Raw genomic sequence first — 17763 nt, forward strand, 5'->3', positions numbered from 1 at the left:
AACAAAGAAGATGCAAGACTGAGTCATCATACATCACACAACAGAACTATGTGGCAAATTGCAAACTTTAATAGAAAATGTAAACAACAAAACAGTGATATATACACATTACAAATGCAAATTTATATATACAAAAAAAAAAATATATATATATATATATATAAAAGTCCTGTGGCACGGTGCAAAAAGGCAGGGGTCAGCATCCAGGCAATGACCTAGGTGTCAGTGACAGAGAAAGAGAGAGGGGGGGAAGACACACACACACAGTGCTGTGACGAATGCCGCTTTTCCACTACAAACGCGGCTGAGCCGTGCCGTGCCGAGTCGAGCTGAGTCGGGCTGAGCGGGGCTGTTGGAGTTGCATTTCGACTACAACCGCGCTGAACCGCGCTGAACCGTGCTGGCTGGAAGTGGGTGGACACATTGGGTGGAGTTAGCGAAAGTGGGTGGACGTCACGTGATGTCGTTAAGCAGCGCAAACAGTGACATCAGTGACAGTGGCGGAACAAGTCAGAGCCGGGCCGGGGGCGGGGCAAATGACCGGGCCCTTTATTAAAGCTTATCATAACATCATTTTAGGCTACAAAATGTCCGCAACTGCGGTGTTTACCAATTTCAACACTACCGGGTGCAACTATGTTATTTAGTACATCAAGTCCTTCAAACGAACATGTAACTCAGAAACAAAAAACATTAGGATACTGTACATGGCTCATAATAAAACATCAATAGCCTATACTGCACACATTATTTGAAGGGCATACGAATGAGCGCTCAGAGGTTGCAACGGTGACAGGAAGAGTCAGAAATAAAAGGAGGGCGGTGCAAACCTCACTGAATGCACTGTGTTTACCAATTTCAACACTACGGGGTGCAACTATGTTATTTTGTACATTAAGTCCTTCAAACGAACATGTAACTCAGAAACAAAAAAACATTAGGCGACATACTGTACATGGCTCATAATAAAACATCAATAGCCTACTGCGCGCATTATTTGAAGGGCATACGACGAGCCTTGCGCTCCGCGAACTCGTGCACGATGCTCTGTATGTCACTGATTCAGTGATCTTTTAAGCGGTAGTCTCACGACCCGGAGAGTAAACAATAAACATGGAGGACATGGAGTCGTTAGTGTTGCTGGTCTTGGTGCTGTGGCTTGTTGTCACCGACAACGCGGACAGATACTGGCAAGAGCGTATAGATGAGGCGAGGCGCATAAGGCTTCAGAAATTCTCGTAATTCGTAATTATTCTTCTTCCGGGTTTACGGTGTTTACAGATCCCAGCGCGCTCGCGGGGCGTGTGTGGGCGTGTGAGGACACTCCTCCTCACCAATCAGTGCACAGGGGAGTGTCTGCTCACGCCCCCAACCTCACTCGGCACGGCTTGGCTCGCTTCAGCCCCACTCCAAAACGGTGCGAGTTTTAGGGGCTAAGCAGGGCTGAAACGAGCTGAGTCGTGCTGGTTTTTGGTAGTCGAAACGCGAGCCATGTCGGGCTGAAGCGAGCTGAAGTGAGCTGAAAAAGGGTAGTGGAAAAGGGCCATAATTGTCTTCACATTGAACAGTAGCAAGTAGCATTCTATGGTCATGTATGAGAAGTTAGTACATGGCTTACTTGTCCTTCTCTTGTCTAGCAGGCTCATTCAGAAATCTGGTGTACTGCTGGTAGCAGCTCTTGTGGTACTGCACCTCCAGAGCCACACAGTCTTTGTCCTTAATGTGTACCAGAATACTGTGGTCATCTTTAGTCTCAGCAGCAGTCTGCAACTTGCCTTGCCAGACAGAAAGACATGCTTATTACCACATAGGAATTTAAGTTTGCCAGTAGCATATTCACATAAAGGCACACATATGTTACATGCATACAAACATTGAAACATAACATCCATGCATGCAAACACACTTGCAGAGGGAGATAGCACTGTAGATAGTCATCAGTGATAGTGACCCTTTGTGTGTGGGGGGGCAGGGGGGTTGGTGGGTTGATCAGTGATTGTGACCCTTTGTGTGAGTGAGTGTGTGTGTGTGGGGGGGCTGGGTGGGTTTGCTTACCTGCTGTTAAGGTCTCAGCTTTTGAAAGAGCTTCCCTTTGTCGTTTGCCTCCCTTTAAGACGAATTTGAGGGTTTTTTTACATATAATGCACAGGGCAGGAAGGACGGGACCTGAGCTGGACATAGGCAGTGCTGACCTGGATCTAAGACTCTTAGTGCTGCCCGATGTTGAGGGGCCAGCTTCGGGGGGGAGGCAGCTTCGGGGGGTCTTGCGGCGTCTTGAGTTTCATCTCCCCCTTCTTTCTCGCGCACCATACGCTTTCCCGCTCGTTCAATAGCAAGTTTGTCCGTAAACCTGCGGTAACATGCAGGGTGGAAGGCAGCATCCTCTGGGATCTTGTCAAACTCTAAATCTAAAGTGTTTGTAGTTTTCGGCTACTCTCCTGTTCTCACCGCTCAACTGCAGCCACTGTCGGATACTGTCCTGGTATGTATTCCACCGTTTGAAGGTAAATTCCTGGGTCACTCCGTGCTTCACAGAAGCTATATGCATATAGCACTGCTTACGTGCAAGAAGTTTTCTCCTTTTTGCCGTTATTTCCAAACTTTCCTCTCCTCCACTGCTGCTAGACGAGGCTGTGGCGGCTGCCATGTTGGTCTCTTGTTTACGAAATGGGGCTACGTCATGGGTGTTTATGGGATACGTCAGCAACCGTGGAACCTGTTCTGCAGCGAAATCTTATTCCGCAGTGCCAAAATATCATTCCGCGCCTATGACATTAGTTCGCTTTTTCAAGCCTTCGTGCGAAAAATTGACAGCATTACAAGGTGAGAACTTTTTGATGACATCATTTCATAATACGTCCATTTTTAAGAGTTGGATATTATGTAGTTCGGAGACGTCGGAGCGGAATCTTGTTTCTGAAAGACTTTTCAGGGTTCACCTTACGGCCTATTTTCCCCATCAATCTCATCCCTGTGCTTTTTTTTTTTTAATCCCTGGTGCTCATCGAACGTACTTAGAAAATTCTGCATCACTACCTTAAAAAATAATTTCATCATAATTTTTTGTTTTAGAATGTCGACTTTTTAGTCTAGGACCTGGCTTAGACATGTATGCACATGATTTAGGAGAGGATAACTCAACTGTTATTAGCTAATTTGACCCCAAGGAATAACTTGGGATGTGTGCCAAAATTGCTATCTGGGGAGAACAGCCTGAAAATTACCAATCCAAGATGGCTGCTGGTATTACGGTATTATTATTGTGTTACTCTTCATGTTCTTGACCCTGGTTTATGTGACACATAAACAGTAATAATGTGATGTTAAAAGTTGTATTGTTGGCTGTTAAACATTTAGGCTCTCAAGATATTGCTGCCTACTAAAGTAATAAGTTTTGTTTTGTATTTTTCACTTTAAATTAACATTCCATTGATCATAATAGTATGATTCAAAATACAATTTCTTTATATTAATCAAATGCTTGCTTTCTTATACTCTCCTAAATTTTATGCATAGGTCTCCCAATTCCATGATTTCATATGTAGTGGAAGTTCATTATGTCTGACTGTTTAAGAATTTTTAAGTTCGTTTCTTAGACAAGGATTTTAAGATCGTTACCTTGTTGACAGTTTCAGCGTGAATCTTCCGCCTTCCTCAGAACTGTCACCAGATGTCAGGTGGTGACGTGCCTTATCAGCTGATGTTACGTTACGGAGGCGTAACATCAGCTGATAAGGCACGTCACCACCTGACATCTGGTGACAGTTCTAAGGAAGGCGGCAGATTCACGCTAAAACTGTCAACAAGGTAACAATCTTAAAATCCTTGTCTTATGGCCCTTTTCCACTACCCTTTTTCAGCTCACTTCAGCTCGCTTCAGCTCACTTCAGCCCGACACGGCTCGCGTTTCGACTACCAAAAACCAGCACGACTCAGCTCGTTTCAGCCCTGCTTAGCCCCTAAAACTCACACCGTTTTGGAGTGGGGCTGAAGCGAGCCAAAGCGAGCCGAGTGAGGCTGGGGGCGTGAGCAGACACTCCCCTGTGCACTGATTGGTGAGGAGGAGTGTCCTCACATGCCCACACACGCCCCGCGAGCGCGCTGGGATCTGTAAACACCGCAAACCCAGAAGGAGAAGAATTACGAATTACGAGAATTTCTGAAGCCTTATGCGCCTCGCCTCATCTATACGCTCTTGCCAGTATCTGTCCGCGTTGTCGGTGACAACAAGCCACAGCACCAAGACCAGCAACACTAACGACTCCATGTCCTCCATGTTTATTGTTTACTATTCGGGTCGTGAGACTACCGCTTAAAAGCTCACTGATGTCACTGTTTGCGCTGCTTAACGACATCACCTGACGTCCACCCACTTTCGCTAACTCCACCCAATGTGTCCACCCACTTCCAGCCAGCACGGTTCAGCGCGGTTGTAGTCGAAATGCAACTCCAACAGCCCCGCTCAGCCCAACTCAGCACGGCACGGCTCAGCCCAACTCAGCCGCATTTGTAGTGGAAAAGCGGCATAAGAAACGAACTTAAAAATCCATGATTTCATGTTTGAGGTAGAATTATTGTTTTTCTAATGTTTTCTGTGCAACTGCAATTTTGGCCATTTTTTTTTTACTTTACACCTTGCCCTTGACCATAGCTTGTTCCCTTTTCCTTCAATCATGAAAATGATGCCATTAATGGACTCCCCATACCCAAAAACCAATAAAATGAGGTATTGCACATACTTCTGTGGTGAGTAGTTCAAAAATTGATATTTTCAATATGGCTACTGGCAACCATCTTGGATTGGTAATTTTGGGGCCTGTTCGCCCCAGATAGCAATTTTGGCACACATCCCAAGTTGTTCCTTGGGTTCAAATTAGCTTAGAACAGTTGAGTTATCCTCTCCTAAATTATGTGCATACATTCTAACCAAGGTCCTCTTCTATTTGCAATTTTGTGCAACACCTACACTTAAAACTTTAATGATGTGTGGAAACATTATGTACAAAGAATAAGACCAGAGAAATATATCAAAAGGTATACACATAGGAGTGATGTTGGTCATATTTCATAAAAATAAAAATCCTTGAATTCTCACGACCTGCTTATTAGCATACTTTAAACTGTAACAGCCCGAATTATGACTAAACTTAATAATCATACTGTCAACCAAAACCTATAACATTTATTTACTTTCTACTCTTTCTCCATAAACCCTTATTATTTTATTCTCTGATTTCTTTTTAATTATCTATTAAAGGATCTGAACTATGAAGAGTTGAAAGAGATCGATCTGGAAGTGGTGGTTGACAACAAGGCGCCTTATCACAAGTCAGTGGTGATTGGTGAGCGCAGAAAATACCCCATTAAGATCAGAGTGCTAAATGTGCCTGAAGCCCCTCAGTTCATCCCCGTTGTCAAAACTGTCTCCATCTCTGAAGACAGCACCACCATTGACCTGAATAAGGTCATCACCATCTTCACAGCCAATGACACTGATGCACAATCAATGGCCACTAATATCAGGTGAGAAATATGAACTAAAATTCCAGATGTGAAAGTGTTTCAAATATCAAAATGGAGATTTTTTTTTTATCTAAGCTACCATAAGCATTGTTAAACATTCGCATATACTTTACTGATCTCCAATAGAACTGAAGTGAGTGTGTGAATTTATTGTTGAAAATTTAAAGACCTAATTTCCTTGTGGGAACAAGGTCGATTTATTTATGGACAGTGGTGGTTCAATGGTTAAAGGCTCTGGGTTACTAATCAGTAGTTCTGTATTTTACATTACTGTCCCGTAATGTACTTTGTGTGAGAAATAAAGTCTTCTTCTCTTTAACACGACATGTTTACGTAGTCACTTGTCTCAATTCTGGGTGTGGCCAGAAAAATCGAGGCTATAAAAAAAAATTCCAACTTGTAAATTCCCACTTAGATGATTATGTGGGAGCTGACTTTCTCTTTATTAATGCTTCATTACTTATCAATAGATGTATGACTAAGCCTGAATATCTATTTAGACATTATAGCATGCCAAATTTAGTTATGGCTGCACAAATTACTTTATTAACCTTCAGAAAGCACATTATCCTAGTCACGGTTGCAAAGGATCCAGAGCCTGTCCTTGGATGGGATGGCAGTCCATCGCAAAGCACTATGCACACAAACATTCACACATTCATTCACAATTTAGAATAGTCAGTCCACCTCCAAGCATGTTTTTGGACCACTTTTATTAAAGCATTCATATGAAAGAAGGTAATGTTGGCCTGAACTGTACACCATGGATTTAGTTCATTTTTAAAACTGTGGCTAAGGTGAAGAATAGAATTCATTAATATTTTAACAGATGAGAAAAGAGAATTCGAAAACTTTGCATACTGGAGTGGTCTACATATTAAATAATTTATTAAAATGGCTTTTGGCAAGGTATTTCTCTTATTCTCTCTGTTTTATGCTGAATCATATAAACCTAGTTTGTTCATTTTAAGTAGTGTTAATTCTTGCAGCCACCTCGCTCTTGCTGTAATTAACATTGGACTTGTATGAAAATATACTGGATTTTTGTTTAAAGTTATGGCTAAAGGCTGAAACTGTTGTTAGGGCTAAACATTATCATTATTTTATTGTTGTAGGTATCTAAAAGGAAAAGATGTTGACAACTGGGTGAGTATTAATGAGAAAACAGCTGAGATCAAACTCAAGAAATATCCAGACTACGAGTCCGAGTTCCTGATCAATGGGATTTACTACATTAAAATCTTGGGCATCACTAATGGTAAGTTAGCCAAAGATTGGAGCAGCCATGTGGCTGTTCTTTCAAGAATGTGCAACGTACAACCCAGTGATATAGATGATAGGATCAGGCAACTGTGACGAGGTCAGGAATTACCTATGCTGTTCAGAGGATAATACTGTAATTAATAACAGGGAGAGTTGATTATTTTCATACAAGAACACATCCTTTAATGTTGTATTCCTTTTCATGCTTTTTATTCCTTTATATACATTTTATGCTGTGGAATGTCCACCAAAAAAGTTTTAGTTCCTTTTATCACTTACATGTGTCATCGCAGCAATAAACAGTCATTCCCATCCTCTCTTTGAAGATTGCAGAGTATGGACACTAGAAATTAATTCTATCAATAAATAATAAGGAACACTTTTTCAAATCCATTTCTTATTTGTGTTTGATTATGTGGGGCCTCCACTATATAAGTCCCTGTGCAAGTTGTTGCTACTGAAACATACAGTATTAGATTAAGCATGTTAATATAAACACTATGGCTAGAGCTGCTCTTATTCAAAACAAATCAATACTTTCTGGCCTATCAGAATGGAATAATTTTTGGTTCCCAGAACATTCAAGGAATGTTGTTTTTTGGTTATGGGGGTGTTCCTTTTAACAGTTTGTTTGGTTGCCATATAGATTAGATTAGATTAGATTAGATTAGATTAGATTAGATTAGATTAGATTAGATTAGATTAGATTAGATTAGATTAGATTAGATTAGATAGAACTTTATTGATCCCTTTGGGAGGGTTCCCTCAGGGAAATTAAGATTCCAGCAGCATGATTACAGGATAAACAGAGAATAGAAAACAAAGAACTTCTAGATAAATTAAGTATTTACATATACAAATATAAAAAGAATAAGATATGGGGAAGAGAGGAAGGGGGAGAGAGAGAGAGGAAAAAAGGGGGCAGTAGAGATATTGCACTTTATATTGCACATTATCTTGCACATTGTCCAGTATTGCTTATTGTTCGACTAGGCTACTGCTCCTTCCCGTCCTCTGTCCTCCTGTTACCCCCCAGAGAGGTGTTGTACAGTCTGATGGCGTGAGGGACAAAGGAGTTTAAGTCTGTTAGTCCTGCACTTGGGAAGGAGCATTATGTCACTGAACAGGCTCCTATGGTTGCTGATGACGGTGTGCAGAGGGTGACTGGCATCGTCCATGATGTTCAATAGTTTGTCCATAGACCTCTTCTCTGCCACTGTCACCAGAGCGTCCAGCTTCATGCCGACCACAGAGCCGGCCCGCCTGATCAGTTTGTCCAGCCTGGATGTGTCCTTCTTGGATGTGCTGCCCCCCCCAGCACACCACGGTGTAAAACAGGACACGGGCGACCACAGACTGATAGAACATCCACAGGTGTTTCCTGCAGATGTTAAAGGACCACAGCCTCCTAAGGAAGTATAGCCTGCTCTGTCCCTTCCTCTATAAGTGATTGGTGTTGCAAGTCCAGTCCAGCTTGCTGTCCAGCCACAGCCCGAGGTATTTGTAGGAATCGACAGTCTCCACCTCGACTCCCTTGATCAGAACTGGTCGTGACCTTGGTCTGGACCTCCCAAAGTCAATGACCAGCTCCTTGGTCTTCGAGGTGTTGAGCTGCAGATGGTTCCTGTTGCACCACACAGCAAAGTCCCTCACCAGGCTCCTATACTCCTCCTCTCTGTCATCACTGATACACCCAAAGATGGCTGTGTCATCGGCAAACTTCTGAATGTGACACAGCTCCGAGTTGTAGCAGAAGTCCGTGGTGTACAGGGTGAAGAGAAGAGGGGCCAGCACAGTGCCCTGGGGTGCTCCGGTGCTGGTAATCACAATGTCTGACGTGATGTCCTTCAGCCTGACGTACTGCGGCCTGTCAGTGAGGTAGCTGGAGATCCAGGTGACCAGGCAAGGGTCCACTTGCATCCTGTTCAGTTTGTCCTGAAGCAAAAGGGACTGGATGGTGTTGAAGGCACTCGAAGTCCAATGCCGCTTTTCCACTCCAAACGCGGCTGAGCCGTGCCGTGCCGAGTCGAGCCGAGTCGAGCTGAGTCGAGCTGAGCGGGGCTATTGAAGTTGCATTTCGACTACAACCGCGCTGAACCGTGCTGGCTGGAAGTGGGTGGACACATTGGGTGGAGTTAGCGAAAGTGGGTGGACGTCACGTGATGTCGTTAAGCAGCGCAAACAGTGACATCAGTGACAGTGGCGGAACAAGTCAGAGCCGGGCCGGGGGCGGGGCAAATGACCGGGCATTTTATTAAAGCTTATCATAACATCATTTTAGGCTACAAAATGTCCGCAACTGCGGTGTTTACCAATTTCAACACTACCGGATGCAACTATGTTATTTAGTACATCAAGTCCTTCAAACGAACATGTAACTCAGAAACAAAAAACATTAGGATACTGTACATGGCTCATAATAAAACATCAATAGCCTATACTGCGCACATTATTTGAAGGGCATACGAATGAGCGCTCAGAGGTTGCAACGCTGACAGGAAGAGTCAGAAATAAAAGGAGGGCGGTGCAAACCTCACTGAATGCACTGTGTTTACCAATTTCAACACTCCGGGGTGCAACTATGTTATTTTGTACATTAAGTCCTTCAAACGAACATGTAACTCAAACAAAAAAACATTCGGCGACATACTGTACATGGCTCATAATAAAACATCAATAGCCTACTGCGCGCATTATTTGAAGGGCATACGACGAGCCTTGCGCTCCGCGAACTCGTCCACGATGCTCTGTATGTCACTGATTCAGTGATCTTTTAAGCGGTAGTCTCACGACCCGAATAGTAAACAATAAACATGGAGGACATGGAGTCGTTAGTGTTGCTGGTCTTGGTGCTGTGGCTTGTTGTCACCTACAACGCCAACAGATACTGGCAAGAGCGTATAGATGAGGCGAGGCGCATAAGGCTTCAGAAATTCTCGTAATTCATAATTATTCTTCTTCCGGGTTTGCGGTGTTTACAGATCCCAGCGCGCTCGCGGGGCGTGTGTGGGCATGTGAGGACACTCCTCCTCACCAATCAGTGCACAGGGGAGTGTCTGCTCACGCCCCCAACCTCAGTCGGCATGGTTTGGCTCGCTTCAGCCCCACTCCAAAACGGTGCGAGTTTTAGGGGCTAAGCAGGGCTGAAACGAGCTGAGTCGTGCTGGTTTTTGGTAGTCGAAACGCGAGCCGTGTCGGGCTGAAGTGAGCTGAAGCGAGCTGAAGTGAGCTGAAAAAGGGTAGTGGAAAAGGGCCACAAGAAGAGGATCCTCACTGTGCCATTTCCCTTATCCAGATGCAAGTGGGCTCAGTGTAGCAGGTAGAGGATGGCATCTTCCACACCAACACCTGCCTGGTATGCAAACTGCAGACAGTCCTGGTTTGCCAGGAAAGCTAGTTTTATATAATATAATGGTTGTGGTTTTGGTTGCATGTTTTGGTTTCTGGAACATTCTCCTAATGTTTGTAAAATGGGAATGTTTGGAGAGCATTCCCATTTGGTTGTATTAAAATGGCTGTATGTATAATGATAAAAATAAGGATAAGGCTGTTTAAGGATAAGAGTGTTTTTATTGTCATTCCAGAACATGTTGAACATGTAAGAGAACAAAAGGAGGGCAATAATAAAACCAAGAAGAAAATACTAAGACAAAAAAAACAAACCTATAAATTGGAATAAACTATGAAAATCTAAAAGATAAATAAGGTGGCCAAATGGACTCAAATTGCAGGTGTGTGTGTGTGTGTGTGTGTGTGTGTGTGTGTGTGTGTGTGTGTGTAATATTTTATTCCTCCACTCAGTTGTTGGATAATCTGAAAAACTGAAAAAGAGAGACACAATTTATGAGGATCAGTAGACTGTTGAAGTGTCAAGTGACAGTTTAAACTCAATAATAGTAACATCTGACCAGACGTGATGCCGAATAAGAGAACTGTTGAATGTGATGGCCTTATTATGAATGTTACAAAGAAGGTTTAATACCAAGATGCTGATTTGCATTGGGAGGATGAAAAAAATCCAACACTGTATTTGTGTCATTGTTGATTATTCAGGGCAAAGCATTGCTCAGAATATTGATGCCAGTAGGCCAAGTAGCAGAAAAGTTTCCTGTTGAACCCCGCAGCATTTATCTTGTAGTAGTTACATTAGCTTGTATGTTAGTCAAGTATTTACAGTCACCTGAAAATTCCGTTGCCATAGACGAGCAATACATGGATCAAGCTGGCATTAGCTACAGTAGGTAGCCAGTTTTCATAAAACTGTAACAATAGTTAATTTTACTCACTTTGAAGGCTGTAATATTCTAAACTCTTCACTATTTTTCACTCAAAGAAGGGTTAATACAGTTACGGTTTACAATAAAACTAAACTATGAAATACACTAACATTACAAACATCTCATCTCATTATCTCTAGCCGCTTTATCCTTCTACAGGGTCGCAGGCAAGCTGGAGCCTATCCCAGCTGACTACGGGCGAAAGGCGGGGTACACCCTGGACAAGTCGCCAGGTCATCACAGGGCTGACACATAGACACAGACAACCATTCACACTCACATTCACACCTACGGTCAATTTAGAGTCACCAGTTAACCTAACCTGCATGTCTTTGGACTGTGGGGGAAACCGGAGCACCCGGAGGAAACCCACGCGGACACGGGGAGAACATGCAAACTCCGCACAGAAAGGCCCTCGCCGGCCCCGGGGCTCGAACCCAGGACCTTCTTGCTGTGAGGCGACAGCGCTAACCACTACACCACCGTGCCGCCCTTGGCGGTGTGTATGACTGGTAATTACTAACACTGGCCATGAGGCGGTGTGTATGACTGGTAATTACTAACACTGGCCACTAATACCCCTTTTCCACCAAATCAGTTCCAGGGCTGGTTCGGGGCCAGTGCTGGTGCTGGTTCACAACTCGTTCAACTTGAAAGCCAGCTGAGAACCAGTTTTCTTTTCTATAGCTCACAGTGCTAAGGGAAGCCACGTCATTACGTTGCTGTATACTTCAGTTACATCGCTACGTTTGCATAAACCTTGGCGCGAATATCGAAGCAAAAACAACACAGAAGAAGCAGCAGCAGCAACAACAACAATAATAATAATGGATGACTTCGCATTTGTACAGCTGCTGCTTCTCGTCACTTAAAAATGGTGATCTTTCATGGTCTTGTTATTGTTGTTGGTCTTAACAACTCCGCCCCCCCCCCGACGCAAGCGGGTCTTTCCTCTGGCCCAGTAAAGAGCTGGTGCTAGCCTGGAACCGTTTTTTTCTGGCCCCAGAGCCAGTTCTTTGTCAGTGGAAACAGAAAACCCGGTTCCAAGCTAAGCACTGGCCCCGAACCAGCCCTGGAACTGCTTTGGTGGAAAAGGGGCATAAGTGGTGTGTATGACTGGTGGTACACGTACACGGACAAACCACAAAAAATCGACTCGATGGGTTTACCATTTTTTCTTCGGTATGGTACTCCGCTGGAGCGCCGCTATTTGTGTGTGTGTGTGTGTGTGTGTGTGTGTGTGTGTGTGTGTGTGTGTGTGTGTGTGTGTGTCTGTTTGTCAGAGAGAGAGAGAGAGAGAGAGAAAGTGTGTGTGAAAGAGAGTGTGCTCATAGATGTTGCGTGTCCATGTGAGTGCATACTTGTGAGAGAGTGTGTGTATGCATAAATATGCATATGACTGAGTGTGTGTATGAATGTGCACAGAATTGTATATCATCAGACTCATGATATCCAATATTTTGTAAAGTTTCAGATCAATCCATAAGTGAACTGAACATTTTTCCACATTTCCTGCTTGGCCAGATGGTGGCACTGTGCTAGGCATCTGAATTACATGTGTGAATATCATCACAATTATAATACACAATATTTTGTAAAGTGTCAGATAAATCAGTTAAGGCATTGCCAATTTCTGGCACATTTCCTGCTTGGCCAGGTGGTAGCGCTATAACAGGCAGGCCCATTGGGCATCAGGTTATCATAATAATCACAATATCTATTGAAGTAAGAAGTGTCCGACCATACAGTCAGTGCACTGTGGTTTTCTGACACGTTTCCTGTTTGTGGCAAGATATGAAAATCATAAGGCCATTTCAACATATTACAAGATATCAAAAATCCCTTCACAATTTAATATCAGCGACATCTTGGCATCACGTATAACAAATTTCACATGAATCTCATGAACCGTTTAGGAGGAGCATGTTAAAATTCATCATGTGTCAAAACACATTCAAAACCCTATTCTTTCCTTGGCCAGTTGGTGGCGCTATACCAGACAGGCCCATAACGGCTAAAGACTATCAGAATCATATTACAAGATATCAAGTTCAACATTCAGCAATATCTTGGCATATTATTTCATCTCATTATCTCTAGCCGCTTTATCCTGTTCTACAGGGTCGCAGGCAAGCTGGAGCCTATCCCAGCTGACTATGGGCGAAAGACGGGGTACACCCTGGACAAGTCGCCAGGTCATCACAGGGCTTGGCATATTATATGTTATAATATTTCAGCATATTACAACATATCAAAAATCCCTTCGCAATTCAACTTCAGCAATATCTTGGCATCATGTTTCCCAAATTTGACATGAATTTGATGAACTTGATGAATTTGATAATAATAATAATAATCCTTCGAAAAACAATAGGGTCTTGCACGGAACGGTGCTCGACCCTATTGTTTTCCTTTGAAAAACATAGGGTCTTTGTACTGAACGGTGCTCGGGCCCTAATAATAATAATAATAATCCTTCAAAAAACAATAGGGTATCGCACCGAATGGTGCTCGGGCCCTAAAAACACCGGAGAGTAGCAGCAGCCAGACGCGCACAGCGTTCACTCGACTGGAAATGTGAGGATAGTGGGGAAACTGCATAACCCAAAATATCAGGGATTATTACAGATAGGTTCTGAGAAACACATGAACAAATTTTACTCTCAATGCAGTTTGGATTTTGGGCAAATAGATGACAAGTGATGCGATATTCATCTTATGCCGGATACCTGAAATATTGAGAAAAATAAAGAACCCCAATTTTCATCACCATCAACCTTAAAGCTGCATATGACTGGGTCCCACGAGATGCCTTATTCCGCTGTCTCAACATTCGGCTCAGATGTCCACACTTGATAGCTATACTGTGTGCTCTGTACACTGGTTTGAAGGCTTGTCTTAAAGGAATGCCTAGTTTCTTTGAAACCCTGGAGGGATGCTGTCAAGGTGCTTTGCCCTCTTCTCAAGGCCCTCTTCTTTTTAACATCTATATGGAATTTGTTGTGAGAGTGGCCCAACATGAAATACTGAAAAGGTTCCTTGAGTCAGGATTCAGATTGGAGTACTGTATCCCTAATGAATATCTCCCAGGGAACTCTGTCATCAAGTGCCAGCATCTGGTCACAATCAAATCACTGAACTTTATGCCGATCAAGTTGTATTTGCTAACTCCATTACAAGAACTGCAGAGTGTACTTACGATTTATGATGAGACATTTAAATAATTTGAAATGCAGATGTCATATGATAAGACTGAAACAATGGTATTCAATGTTGATGAAAGATTAATGAAACAGGTGAGTATAATAAATCTTGGAGTAAACATCAGGACCTTCAAGTACCTTGGATATACCATCACTAAGTTTGAAAACACTTTATCTCCCCTTCACACAAGAACTGGGGCTGCATTCCAGAAATGGAAGGAGTTAAAACAAGTCCTGACTGATGACTCGTAACTCAAGTGAAATTTGTGTGTGTGTATGGTCACACCTTCTATATAGTGTTCAAGCGTGGGAACTTTCAGAATATGAAGTCAAGTCAAGTTTATTTGTATAGCACTTTTAACAATAAACATTGTCGCAAAGCAGCTTTACAGAATTTGAACGACTTAAAACATGAGCTAATTTTATCCCTAATCTATCCCCAATGAGCAAGCCTGTGGCGACGCTGGCAAGGAAAAACTCCCTCAGACGACATGAGGAAGAAACCTCGAGAGGAACCAGACTCAAAAGGGAACCCATCCTCATTTGGGCAACAACAGACAGCCTGACTATAATATTAACAGTTTTAACATGAGGACAGTTTCGTTGATGTTATAACTCTTCATTGATGGAAACTTGAGTGCAAAACTGTTCATGATAACTGCAGTCCTAAAGTTAGCAAGACAACTGTAGTCCTCAGCCATAAAAGCATTACTGTAAGAGTCCAGAGCATCCTCCAGGTATAACCCTCAACTGTCCTCATGGGGCCGTCCTTCACAGGAGTGATGCGATAAAACTCCGACCAGACACAGGGCACCAGGATGGATCAAGCAGGTCCGAGGGGCAGAAGAGGCCAGCATCTCAATCCCAGGACCAACATGTAACTCAGAGGGACAGATTGGGGGGGAAGAGAGAGAGAAAGAAAACACATGTTGTTAGGTATGCCCTAAAAATGACAAGTATAAATCTGTGTGGTAGGCTCACAGAGACGAGAGTCTTGACATCAGGCATAACACACAACAATGGCATGTTAATATGGTAAAAAATATATCATGACCTGCTCTGGCTGGATGCTTGATTGGGTGATGGGAGCACACTCCTCAGCAATGATGAGATGCACATGGGACCCTTAGGGCTGGCCAAGACAATTCAGTTACATTTCACCGGGTCTGGGACATGCGACAGAAGTCTGACGGCCGATTCCCTGCAGGCTACGATAGCCAGTCGAGGTCTCCACCCTCTCCACCAAAAGATTTCCTGTTGACTCCATGTAACTCAGAGGGACAGATTTGGGGTGGGGGGGGAGGGAAAGAAAACGCAGGTTAGGTATGCCCAATGTCACCTGAATAAGTAGGAGCAGTATACATATTGCACTGAGTACAAGCAGGGACTCCGGCAACTAACTATGACAGCATAACTAAAAGGAGAGAGCCAGAAGGTAACACAGGCATGAGGGAGCCCCGGGACATAAAGCAGCCAGCCACTACACCGTCAACAAACTCGAGTGAGCAAGCGAGTGGGGACTGACAGCATCCATACATCCCAGTTTACCAAAACACTCTGTCTGAGGACCCTCTAGATCTACACCTTTACCTCATAAACACCATTAACAAAAGGCTTGACTAAACAGATATGTTTTCAGCCTAGACTTAAATGCTGAGACTGTGTCTGATTCCCGAACATTACTTGGAAGGCTGTTCCATAACTGTGGGGCTTTGTAAGAAAAGGCCCTGCCCCCTGATGTAGCCTTCACTATACGAGGTACCAGCAGATAGCCTGCACCTTTTGATCTAAGTAGGCGTGGCGGGTCATAGAGGAGCAGAAGTTCACTCAGGTACTGTGGTGCGAGACCATTTAGTGCTTTAAAGGTCAATAGTAGTATTTTATAATCAATACGAAATTTGATTGGGAGCCAATGCAGTGTGGATAAAACAGGCGTGATGTGGTCATATTTTCTAGTTCTAGTAAGGACTCTTGCTGCTGCATTTTGAATTAACTGGAGCTTATTTATGCACTTACTGGAACATCCAGACAGTAAGGCATTACAATAATCCAACCTGAAGGTAACGAAAGCATGGACTAGTTTTTCTGCATCATGCAATGACATTAAATTTCTTATCTTTGCAATATTTCTGAGATGAAAGAAAGCTATCCGGGTGATGTTATCAATGTGAGTTTTGAATGAAAGACTGGGGTCAGTAATCACTCCGAGGTCTTTTACTGCTGCACGTGAAGAAACAGAAAGGCCATCCAGAGTCACTGTGTAATCAGAAAACTTACTTCTAGCTGTATGTGGTCCTAGCACAAGTACTTCAGTCTTGTCAGAGTTAAGCAGAAGGAAATTAATAAGCATCCAGTGTCTAATGTCCTTTACACATTCCTCAATTCTATTAAGCTGGTGTCTCTCATCAGGTTTTGCAGAAACATACAACTGTGTGTCATCAGCATAACAGTGGAAACTAATACAATGTTTACGAATAATATCATCCAGAGGTAACATATATAGAGAAAAAAAAGCAGTGGACCCAAGACAGAACCTTGTGGAACACCAAACTTTACCTCGGTACGTCTAGAAATATCACCATTTATATCAACATACTGATAACGATCAGTTAAATAAGACCTGAGACAGGAGAGGGCCATTCCCTTAACTCCCACAACATTTTCTAGTCTATCCAGAAGAATGGAATGATCAGTGGTATCAAATGCTGCACTAAGGTCAAGCAACACAAGTAGCGAGATACAGCCCTGATCAGACGCCAACAGTAGGTCGTTTACTACTTTAACCAGAGCTGTCTCTGTGCTATGATGAGGTCTAAATCCTGACTGAGACATTCCATGGATGTTATTCCTATGTAAATATGAGCATAACTGCTGTGCCACAGCTTTTTCAAGGATCTTGGAGATAAAGGGGAGGTTTGATATTGGCCGATAATTGGACAGCTGACAGGGATCAAGGTCAGGTTTTTTAATCAGGGGTTTGATAACTGCTAGTTTAAAGGATTTGGGTACATAGCCAATCGTAAGAGAAGAATGTATTATTTTTAGAAGCGGTTCAATTACTCCAGGCATTATCTGTTTGAATAGATGTGTAGGTAAGGGATCTAGTACGCAAGTTGAGGCTTTTGATGTAGAGATTAATGAAAGTAATTCAGTTTCTTTAAGTGGAGTAAAACATTCTGATGATCTGATACAGTTATATAGTTAACTACAAGGTCACTTTCATTGTCTGACCTTAAATTAGTAGTTTGAATTTTTTGTTGGATATTCTCAATTTTGTCATTAAAAAAAATTCATGAAGTCGTTGCTACTACATACTGCAGGTGTGCATGTGTCGATAGTGGACTTATTCCTGGTTAATTTTGCTACAGTATTAAATAGGAATCTAGGATTATTTTTGTTATCTTCTTTTAGGGAGGAGAAATATGTTGATCTCACAGCACTAAGAGCTTTTCTATACTTCAAGAAGCTCTCTTTCCAAGCTAATCTGAACACTACCA

The sequence above is a fragment of the Neoarius graeffei genome, chromosome 1, assembly GCF_027579695.1.
Source record: "Neoarius graeffei isolate fNeoGra1 chromosome 1, fNeoGra1.pri, whole genome shotgun sequence".
Lineage (NCBI taxonomy): Eukaryota > Metazoa > Chordata > Actinopteri > Siluriformes > Ariidae > Neoarius > Neoarius graeffei.